Source organism: Zosterops lateralis, assembly GCF_965231275.1.
Source record: "Zosterops lateralis genome assembly, chromosome: Z".
NCBI lineage: Eukaryota > Metazoa > Chordata > Aves > Passeriformes > Zosteropidae > Zosterops > Zosterops lateralis.
Genome location: NC_139800.1, coordinates 44,591,717 through 44,602,972, shown reverse-complemented (window position 1 = coordinate 44,602,972; position 11,256 = coordinate 44,591,717).

The window sequence follows — 11,256 nt, the reverse complement described above, 5'->3', positions numbered from 1 at the left end:
CCTAGCAGAACACAGAATGATGTGTACATTATTGCTTCACTCCTCTAGAGGGAACTCTTACTTTAAATCTCTTCATGCATTTCTCTGTAAATGCAGTGGGTTGACCAAGATGAGGGAAGACCTACAACCTCTTTTTGACAGAAGGAAACTTGGCAGAAACCAGCAGTGGTTGTCTTCAGGTACAATGATTTTCAGTTTTGCTCCTTTCTTAGCATGGCCTGGCAATTCCATTTCCAAGAAATATGCAGGACACTCTTAAGGATGCCCCAGAGAGCTGGATTTGGATCTTTTACAGTCCTAACACTGTGTGTGCTGTATAAGTTCTTCAGGCTGATAGGAGAAACATGAATTCTGTTGCTTGTGTATCATCAGCCTCAGACAACAGAAAACTTTGTCCTGAGGGCTTAATGTAAGAGGTTGTCTGGGGCTGTGGGGAGAGGACTGGGAAGAAGTGCAGAGTACATAACTGTACTTCAAACATTTCTAACCCACACCATCCATTGGTAAAGCTGCCCTGTTAGTTGCAAAGGCCAAGGCCCATTTTCAGACCTGAGTAAGTTTCAAAATCCATGGCTGGCAAATAAAAAGAAGAGAGCTTCTCTGTGGGAGGAACAATTTCTGCATTCAGAGAAGTGTGGAGAGTAGTCTTGTGGATATCATGAGGTCTCTGTTTTAGGCTGAGCTGCTCACAGTAGATGAGTGCAGTCCTGTCACAAGATCTTAGAAGAGTGACTGGATAATAGGGCAGGCTTTCTCCCACTACCCACTCCAGATCTGTGCCATTCCCAAAAACCAGTGTCAATCTGCCAGCCTCTCTGATTACCCGTATATGGAAAAGTAATAAATCACCACTTCTGTTCATATTGCTTTGGTGCAGTGCCAGCCTTCCTACACTCCCCAGATGTCTTTATAGGGAACAAGTCATGACAGAGTGCAGATGCAAACGCATCAGTGCAGAATTGACTAGCTTACTTCTAGGAAGAGGGGCAGCCGTGAATATAGAAGAACTTTGGTCTGACTCAGGATTCTCAACAGCTGGAAATTATAAGAAACAAGATGGAGACAAGTGGATAACTAAGTCTGCTGGCACTTCATACCTTGTCTGCATTTTACAGAATTCTCCAGTCCACTACTTGGCTCTTTGGTGTGAACTACTTCCAAAATTCTCTGAGAAATAAAGCACATAACTTCAGTTATGAGCAGTTTGCAGTCCCCCACTCGACTGGATAGAGCAGGTGTGCTGTAACCAGAAAGGAGAATAATAATAAAATGGCAGCATTTTGTTCTTTTCAGGTCCTTTAGGTAATAAAAGGTTTGCTATGGGCAGGAATTTCTATTTACCAGCATTGGTCCATTAGGGAATGGTGTCAAAAAAAGTTAGCCAGACAAGAAAAATATGACAGATGAAAGAAAAATTGCCATGTTTCTGGTTGTTAGGCAGCTGTGAGGACTGATTCATGCCAGTGCTGCCAAGGGCTCTCTGCCAAGGTATGGGATAAATTCAATTGTAACAACAAAGGTAATCACAGGAACTAATCTGCTTCCATGAACCCTTCAGCTGAACGAAGTGAATGATCAGCTGGGTAAAGATTATTCTAAGTGGCATTTATACCATGTCTAACATCTCAAATTTTCTACTTCTGATTCCTAGATTCCGTCTCATTTGTTTCTGCTGTATGGGTCCCCTGAAGGTCTTGTGCATTTATCAGAGGACGATTAGTTCTCTCTTAGTGCTGAACCCTCTTCTATTCTGCTTAATTGCTCTGAGATAATTCACAACAGGTAAATAAACGCCAGAACCAAAACACTCTTCTCAGGGAGCAAAAATGGATTAACAGAACAGAGGTGTACAAGAAAATTGACAGCTCAGGGTAAAAGCTGCTTTGACTACTTCCCTTCCTCTACCTTAAACTGATTCTGTTCATACTGCCTTTACAAACAAGGACATGGACCCCAAACCAATCCATAGCTGCTGTAGATTCAGTACTTTCTGTGTGGAATAGTTTCATTTGCAACATATATTGAGACCTTTTCCTTGGGGCTTTTCAAGAAATTGTTTTGTTATTTCTACTGCATTTGTTCTGGGACAGTCACTCCTTTTCTGTGGCAAGAAGGTTCTTTTTGCAGATCACCATGACAATGCCACGCTGTCAGGTAAGTGCACTTGAGGGGGAGCAAGAGGCTTTTGAGCATGCAAGTCCTGCTGAGACAAAGCTGAAGGACTCTCAGGTATGTGCAGTACAGTCCAATGCAGTATACACAATTTAGAACAAACTGTGCGCTCAACAGTTTATTTTCAGAGAGAAGTCCAGAAGCTACCTCAAATGTATTCAACATGATCAGTGAGGGCTTGAGCCCAGGAGTGAAATGGGGACAGAGAGAACAGAACAGTTGAGTATACACAAGCTGCTAAACAGGCAGTAACATACATTTGCTTTTCTATGTCAGCGGGCAGCTGGCTTGTCTTTTTGTAATTGCAACTTCTCTGGAAAGCCTTGCAGAAGCAGGTGGCACAGTGAAGTACATATTTTGCAGCAGTATACACAGCAGTTATACATGCCATTTCTGGTTTGGTGCAATTAACCAGTCATGCCTGTGCTTGCATAGATGTGCTTTCCCAGTTTGCAGCCTGCCCCTATTCAAAGTCCTTCAATGAGGACTGGTAATCATAAGCATGGCTGGCTGTGGTCCTTGCCTAGTTAGGAGAGAAACAGTGGGGAAAGTCCTGTCACTCTTCTGTTTGGGCAACTTCAGAATGCAACTTGCAGAGTGGAGGAAATTCATGCTCTCAGAATTTACATTCTTCTGATGCAACCTTAGGAAGTACAAAGATGCTGGATTATTAATCCCAGGTAATCATGTGGCCTGCTACTAGGCTGTTGTACAGGATATTATCCCTACACCTTCACAGAGTCCAGCAATTCTGCCTGCTGGAATTAGAGGAGAAGAGGACAGCTCTCTCATGATAGCATCTGTTACTTGGCACAAAGGAGAAATCTAAATGTACAGCCTTTGGGACTGTAATGATTGGTCTTCCAGAAATACAGTACCATTGCCCCAGGAGCAATATTCCCTCAGCATGGAACAAATGAGAAAATTTTTTGTGAGCTGAGAAACCATGAAAAACTCACCAAGTGTGAAGACCTTCCTAAACTGCTAATTAGCTTCTGTCTGTCTCATTACTGTCTTGAAATCTGAGATTCGATTAATACTCATTTACCCAGAAAGATGCTTGGGCTGTGTCTAAACTGTAAGACAGAGTGACTCTCACAAGGAATCTTGTTACGCCAAATTGCCTTTATCACCAAGAGAGAGAAAACCAGCAAATATCCATTTTAATCCTTAGCTTAAAGCCTAACTCAGTCAACATGTGAACAAATGAACATTCAAGGACTATGTACCTTGTCCTTTAGTATAAACAGTTTAGCAATGGGTAGTATCATATAACATACTTTGTACCTGCATACAGTTGATGTATACACTTAGATACAAAAATTTTACTTCACAGTTTATCCAGAAGCCTTCATTTTTTAAACTGAAGTCATCAATGTCACTATAGAGAATTTTGAATTTATGTTTGAATATTTAACTTGTTAGAACAGAAAATCAAAGTTATTATTTGTATATCTACCCTCTGGGAAATCTCAGGTTTTCATCAAAGAAAAGAAAAAAAATATCAAGGGGCTCGCCTACCGCCCTCTTCTAAGCCCAATGAGGAGAGAAAATTTACACACTTACAACTGATTTTAACCAACTCCTTAGGGTAAACCTAAGAGTCAAGACATTAAATAAACCTTGTTTATGTGTACTAGAATGTTTCTAATTTGAAAGGTGAATAATACGTAAATAGGACTATAGGCTAGAATATATGCCAATGTCTAGACCAGACTGCAGTTTTACCAGCTGTAATCCTTCTTTGAGAGTGATAAGACCAAGTACCTGCAGAATAAAGCAAATGTAGCCAAGATTCTACAAGATGATTCCCCAGTCTTCAGTCATACGATGCCCAGATATTTCCAGTACTACAGGCAGTATTGCTGTGCATGACAGGCCTAGATAGACTTTTCTTCAGAAGTGATATCTGATAATTTCTGAGCCACATAGTTTTTGATGTCTAAAATTCTTGCGTAAAAGTGTCCCACCTTTAAGCTACATTTTTAGTGAAATACATCCCTTATTTTGTCTTCATATTTTGGTTATACTACAGATACATTGCTGTCACCATCTGGACTGTAGTTGTGAGGAGGGAAAGTTGCCACAAGTATCCTCAGCACACCAGGCTACATTCCAGACTGCTGCTTGGTGAACCTGCTACATTTGTTGGCCACATGGCATGGATATTGTGTATTGTAGAAAGTAGGAATAATATATCTATTTTTCTTGAGAGTGTGCTGAAACATTTTCCATACAGGAACTCTTCACATAGCAACAGAATGGCTGGGAATGACACTGTGAAAAGCACACATAAAGAACTTGCAGAACCTTTTCTCTACCCCCTAGGACTGCTGTGACAGTCTTGAGATCCAAGGTCTCACCGAAGAGCTGTTGACCTGAAACAGCGGAACAAGAAGCACAAAGAAATAAGAAGACTCCCTGTCTAACAATGAGATAATCAAAACATCCTCCCAAGGATTAAGCCTAAGTTTCATTCAGAAATTACCTCCAGACACTGTAGATGTGCTCTTCTGCTCTCCTCAGCACTGCAGGGTTCAGACTTTCAGACTCCTATGTTGATGACTCTAGGAAATGATGGAGTCGCCCAGAGTGAGAAAAATAGGAGAGACAGGTCTGTCATACTAGGGTGATCCCCACTCTCCTCTCCTCTCCTCTCCTCTCCTCTCCTCTCCTCTCCTCTCCTCTCCTCTCCTCTCCTCTCCTCTCCTCTCCTCTCCTCTCCTCTCCTCTCCTCTCCTCTCCTCTCCTTCAAAGTAAGCTGGTTTTTATCATTGTACCTTTATACAGTGATTCCGTTTTTTTACACACACTGGAATCTGATGTGACCACAAAACTTTTCTCCTCCAAATTATAAGACACAAGAAAGAGGCTAATGAATTCATGTTTATGAGCACTGAGAAACCTGCTTATAATTTCTGAACCATCCATGGTCTGTGTAGGTGAGTCATTTAATCTACCCCCCCAATCTCTGTTCTGCATTTCTTAAATATACTCTACTGAGAATAAAACTCATTAATGATAGTTGGACATTCAACCTTCAGGAAGGTGTGGGCCCATAAGAATCTAGAAAACAAAGTGGAGGGAAAAAAATGGAAATAATATACCAGTGCAAACCCATCTTAACTGGCAGTATCTTAGGGGAAAAAAAGAAGTCTTCAAGCTCTGTCTAGCCTGCCTGTGTCCATAGCCAAGACAATACTTTCAGAAATGTTACTTCTGGAGTCAAGTGCTCAAAACAGCCTAGCATCTTATATCAGCATCGAAATTTGTGTTCCCTCCTGCACAAGGAGCTGTCACATGCAAATAGCCATCCTGGCTCTGCAGTAGAAATCTGTCCAAAAGTAACTTTTCTCTATTGTTTAGTTCCCTTCTTATGTTAGTCTCATGGTGGGCTGCCTTACAATGGCTGCCAGGCAGCACCTGTAACAAGCAGGAAAAGGAGTTTAGAGCAGTCAATATGCAAATATACATAAATATGTATATTCTTATGGATTATATGTATATGTAGTGATTTTAGATGGGGTAGTACTGCAGGCTGCTGATTTCAGAGACTTCAAGCCCTATTTTCCCCTGGGAGGAAAGGAAGGTTTAATTTCCATGTGGGAAGAGATTGTCATGGGCACTTTGATAGGTATTTGTAGATCTTACTCTTTATTCATCTCTGGTTTTCCCCATGTGCCTCATTCTGGACAGCTTCTGCAGAAAAGAAACTGCTAGCCTGAAAATGTAAGTGGGTTAGATTGAGATCACAGAGGAAAGAGAGGTCAGGAAGGCACTGGAAAGAGCTAAGGATCTATTTGTATGCTGGGCATAGGGAACACAATATGTTTTGGAAGGTGGGTAACATGACAAGGATACAGTGAGTAACTCCTCACTGCCCACTCATTCCATTTGTATACCATTTTTTCCTAGCCTATATTGCTTTCAAGTTGCTGCGTCTTCCAAAGCTATAGGTTGCCCAATTTGCCTGCTGGTGCTAGCTGCTCCATCCCTACCCACACCAGAAGGGGAAGGGCATATTTGCTGAGGCTATGGTTTTCCCAGTGTTGGCAGGTACCACTGCCACTGTTTAAAAGAGCAACTGGCACTTTAGCTACTTTTACGGTTCTCAGACTGCTCTAGATCTGTTCTTCAAGAATTCTCCCCCCTTCTAGCTCTCACCAACTTATCTCCTCACCATGGGGCCTCTGAAAGAGACAAACAAGTCTCCCAGGAGCTGATAATGTGTAAGGGTCATTTTTAACATATGGTCAGAGGGAGACAGGAAGCCTACCCTCAGCTCTGTGGAAATACCTCAGGTTCAGAGCCTCTTTTCTTCCTGCGGGAAATGTATGAAGGAGGTCTTCTAGGGAGCAGTAGTCAAGGATTGACCTGTCCAGGAGAAGTAAAGTCTTCTAAACCTGTCCACCTGATTCTGCCATTTACCAAGAGAGCAGAATTTACTCAAAATACCTGAAGTAACCCACTAGCAGCTCTGTACAACAGGAAGAGGTTGTGCAGAGCTGTTGGAAGTCTTTGGCCACAGCTATGAGGAGATTTAAAAACATGTATATGGATGTATTTGTGTGTGTACATTACCATAATGCACTGTATAGTAATTGAGCAGAGATGTGATAACAAGTCCAGCAGAGGAGACTAGCAATCTAGTCTTCTCATATCAGCAGGACCTTAAACATTCACAGGGATGTTACAATGCCAGACTACTGGCCTACTTGGAAGGCTGGCCATGGATATCCCTGGCAACATTCTTTGTAATGCTGTAAAAGAATATTTTCACCACCAGGTTTATTCTGAGGCATTTTTCAGTCAAAGATAAAAACCCTCTGATCCTAGAATCAGTGCCTGTCAATTGAAATGAAATGTGAAAAAATAAAAAGAAAATAAAAGAAAGGATCAGATTCCTGAGTTTACAGTTATATTGTTCATGCTTTTAAAGAAAATGGGATTTTCCTCATGCTTCCTGAGGCAGAAGAGGAAGATCTGGGGTTAGTAGCAATCCAATACAATATGTCTGTTAGGAGATTTGGTAAGAAGTTGAGAAACTCTGACCTAGCTTGCTGTGACTAAGTAAGAAGGACACTGCCTCTGCTTCACAAGGCTGAGAGGGTGAGTACGCATGGTATCCCTGCACTGCGCAGCAGTGACCACCTTATCTGCAGCATTCAGTCTTCAGGGTAGTGACTTCCTAGGAAAGCTTTTTTATCCACACCCCTGCCCCCCTTCCTCTTTCTTTCCCTCACTGTTTTTCAACAAATGTGAAAGGTGCTGATAAATACTGCAAGTGAATGATACAGTATTTCCTTGTTTACTCTCCCCTTCAGTTGTGAATTTGTCTCAACATTGTTAAAGAGCGAGAATCATTCGTTCATTGCTTTTTCACACAACCATGTCTGAAGCCCAAATATTGATCAGGGTCATCTTCTCCTCTCTGTTAACTCTTGTTGCTTCCAGCTGCTTGGAGTCTTACACTGGACTTTCATTTCTTTATTGAAGATTCATTCTGAGATTTGTACTCTGTAATTAATTCAGCAGTGGCAGCAGGAACACAGCTGTGTTTCTAGTCAGTGTACATGTACTAAAGAGCTCTATGCCTGTCTACTGTGCTTTACTACACTTCATACCTCTCTACCTGGTGACAGTAGTATTGACAGGTTTTCTTCTACAGGAAAAGATGGCATGAAATTGAAGTTACAAAATCAATGAAGAAAACGCTTAGGTAAAGACAACAGAAATATTGTTCAGAAAAGTTTCTATGTGATGTGTTTTACTGTGTCAATCCTTAACAGAGGTATGTGGTTACTCTTGGCCCTGAATCCAAGCTATTTCTTTCTAAGATTTGCATCCACTAAATATTTTCTGACATAGCTACTGTCATTTTGACATCTTTCCTTGAGGCAGAGAGGTGTACAATGTTTTCCCCGAAGTAGCACCTGAAATTCCTGTGTTGAGTGCAATATCAAGGATTTAGGTGTTCCCACATGTCAAGACATTTCACTTGCTCATGACTGACTGAAAATGCAAAGGTTGGGTACAGCCTTCAGTGACATGGTGGAATTCAGGATCCTGAATGAAGGAAGCAAAGCAGCCAGCAGAACTATAACTCTAAATGGAAAGCTGACTTTGACCTCTTCAAGGATCTATTTGGAAGGATCACACCAGCTACGATCTAGAAGAAAATGGGATCCAAGAAAGCTCGTCAATGTTCAAACATCACTTCCTCCAAGCTCAAGACTGATGAATCCTCATGAGCAAGAAATCAATCAAAGGAAGCAGGAGACCTGCATGCATGAGTGGGGAGCTCCCAGCAAATTTCAAATGGAAGAAAGAAATTTGTGGGATGTAGAGAAAAGGACAGGCCATGTGGAAGGACTGTAGGTACATCTTCAGAGTACACGGGGATGTGACAAGGAAGGCCAAGACCTGCTTGGAATTTAATATGGCAAGGACGTATTAAGGACAACAATTATCAATTAATATATCAAGGACAACAAGAAGGGTTTCTACAAGTCAACAGCAAAAGGAAGAACAGAGAAAATGTGTGGCTGCTGCTGAATCAGATGGGTGTCTTGGTGTTGGAAGACACGGAGAAGATAGAATTATTGAATGCCTTCTCTGCCTCAGTCTTTACTGCTGAGAACAGCCCTAAGGAATCCCAGACCTCAGTGGTAAGAAAAAAAGGTTAGAGAATGGAAGACTGGTTTGTAGAGGGCTGGGTTAGAGAGCAGCTAGGCAGATTGAACGCCCATAAACCTACAGGCCTGATGGGATACACCCATGTGTGCTGAGGGACCCGGCAAATGGTGTTAAGCCAGTCTCCATTATCTTTGAAAAATCACAGAGTGGAAGAGATGCCTAATAACTGGAGGGAAGCCAATATACTCCTATCTTCAAAAGGGCAAGAAGGAGGACTCGGAAGCTACCAGCCAATCAACCTCACCTCCATCCCTGGAAAGGTGATGCAACAGATCATTCTGGAAGTCATCACCAAGCATGTAAAAGAAATTAAGTTCATCCTTACTCAGCTTGTTTATCAACAACTCAGATGAAAGGATAGCAACAACTATCAGCAACTAGTTGTCAACAGCTCAGATGAAGGGATAGCATGAACCCTAAGCCAGTTTGCAGATGATACAAAACTGGGGGCAGTGGCTGACTCACTCAAAGGCTTTGCTGCCATTCAGAGGGACCTTGATAGGCTGGAGAGTTGGGCAGAGAGAAACCTGATGGGGTTCAACAAGGGCAAGTTTAGAGTCCTGCTCCTGGAGAGGAACAACTCCAGACACCAGCACAGGCTGGGGGTGACCTGCTGGGAAGCAGCTCTGTGGAGAGAACCGGGGGGTCCTGGTGGACAACAAGCTGTCCACAAGCCAGCAGTGCCCTTTTAGCCAGGAGGGCCAGTGGGATCCTGGGGGCATCAGGAAGAGTGTGGCCAGCAGGCCAAGGGAGGGGATTGTCCCCCGGTGCTCCACTCTAGTGAGGCACATCTGGAGCACTGTGTCCAGGTCTGGGCTCCTCAGTACGAGAAAGGCAAGGAGCTACTGGGGAGGGTCCAGGGCAGGCCACAGAGGTGATTTGGGGTCTGGAGCGCCTCTCTTATGAGGAGACACTGAAGAAGCTGGGCCTGTTTAGTCTGGAGAAAAGAGAGAGGGGATCTCAGCAGTACATTTAAATATCTCCAAGGTGGGTGTCCAGAGGATGGTGCCAGTGGTGCCTTGGCAGGGGACTTGGACTAAATAATCTCCAAAGGTCCTTTTCAACCCTAACTGTTCCTTGATTTTGTGATATACATTAACCAAGAGATGGGAATAAGGGATTTTAACCGTCTCTGCTTTCATGTGATGGCCCCTCACTGCTTGCTTGTATTGATTCTTTCAAAGTTAAAATGTGAAGAAAGTGTCAAAAGGCCTTGCATCATATATAAAATAAAAAGTGTTCAGGAAAAATATTACTGAAGTTGCATTTGGCTTAAATGCATCATCCTCCAAGCTTGGCCTGTAGGGAGCTCACAATTAATCCTCTTTTGCAGTCAAACAGGTTTTAATATAGTTTGGGGAATTTATTCATTAAATCCCTGTTCCAAATCTTCAAGCATTTCTTCCATAAACAGTTGAATTTATTTCCACTCACCATTAGTTTATGTAATGTAAGAAAATCTAGTCTGGTAAAATGGTAAGAAACTTGAACTCAATATAATGTTTATTCTTTGGACAGTCTTTCCTGCAGTCCAATATAGAGTATGCCACTTAATTGAATGAGGAAAGTGTTTCTCTTCAAGGATTTAGTGTTCTTTGTCTCATCTCTAACATTAAATACAGAACTCAAGTACATCTATCTAAAATATGTATTTTGGTTTTTTTCTGACTAACACTAGGCAAGCATGTAAAATTGAATCCTCCCAGCAACACACACACAAAATATTATAGAGAGAATTGTGTTCCTGTTTGACAACACTTTGGGTACATTAGCAATGAATACTATAGAAAACAGGATATAGAATAAAGATTAATATTTCTACAAGATACAGATCCAAAGTCCTCAAGATGTTATCATGGCACAGAGGAAAGTCCAAACAGGAAATTTCTGCTATTTCTTTAAATAGACATATACTGCAATTGAGAAGACAGTTGTACAGCTAGGTCCATTTATTCTGATCAATTTGTGGAGAACTTTCAAACACCTATTTTGTTATCTTGATACAGTACCTTTTTCTCCCCATCTGTGGGGAGGCTTTTAAACCACATGGTGGGGTGAAATGGAACCCAGTAGAAAAGGTAAAAAAGTGTTGTAGGATCCTTAGAGAAGTAGCTGATGCAGGCTGGTCTCCTATCTGGGTGGAGGCAGGGTAGTCTTGCAAAGAGTAACATACATATTTGTCAGGCTCCTCTGCAGTCATGGGACAAGGAGAACAGGGGTGTTGGTAGGAGGAAGGATGCTGAAGTCCGCAAACTTTGCCAAAAGAGAAACGAAAGGAGAAATGGAAAACAAGATTCAGCAGCAAGCTAGGATAAGTTTGGAGAGAAGGTCATAGAGACTTAGTCATACCTACACAAAGATGTCCAAGCATCTGGTCTAAGCTTGGTA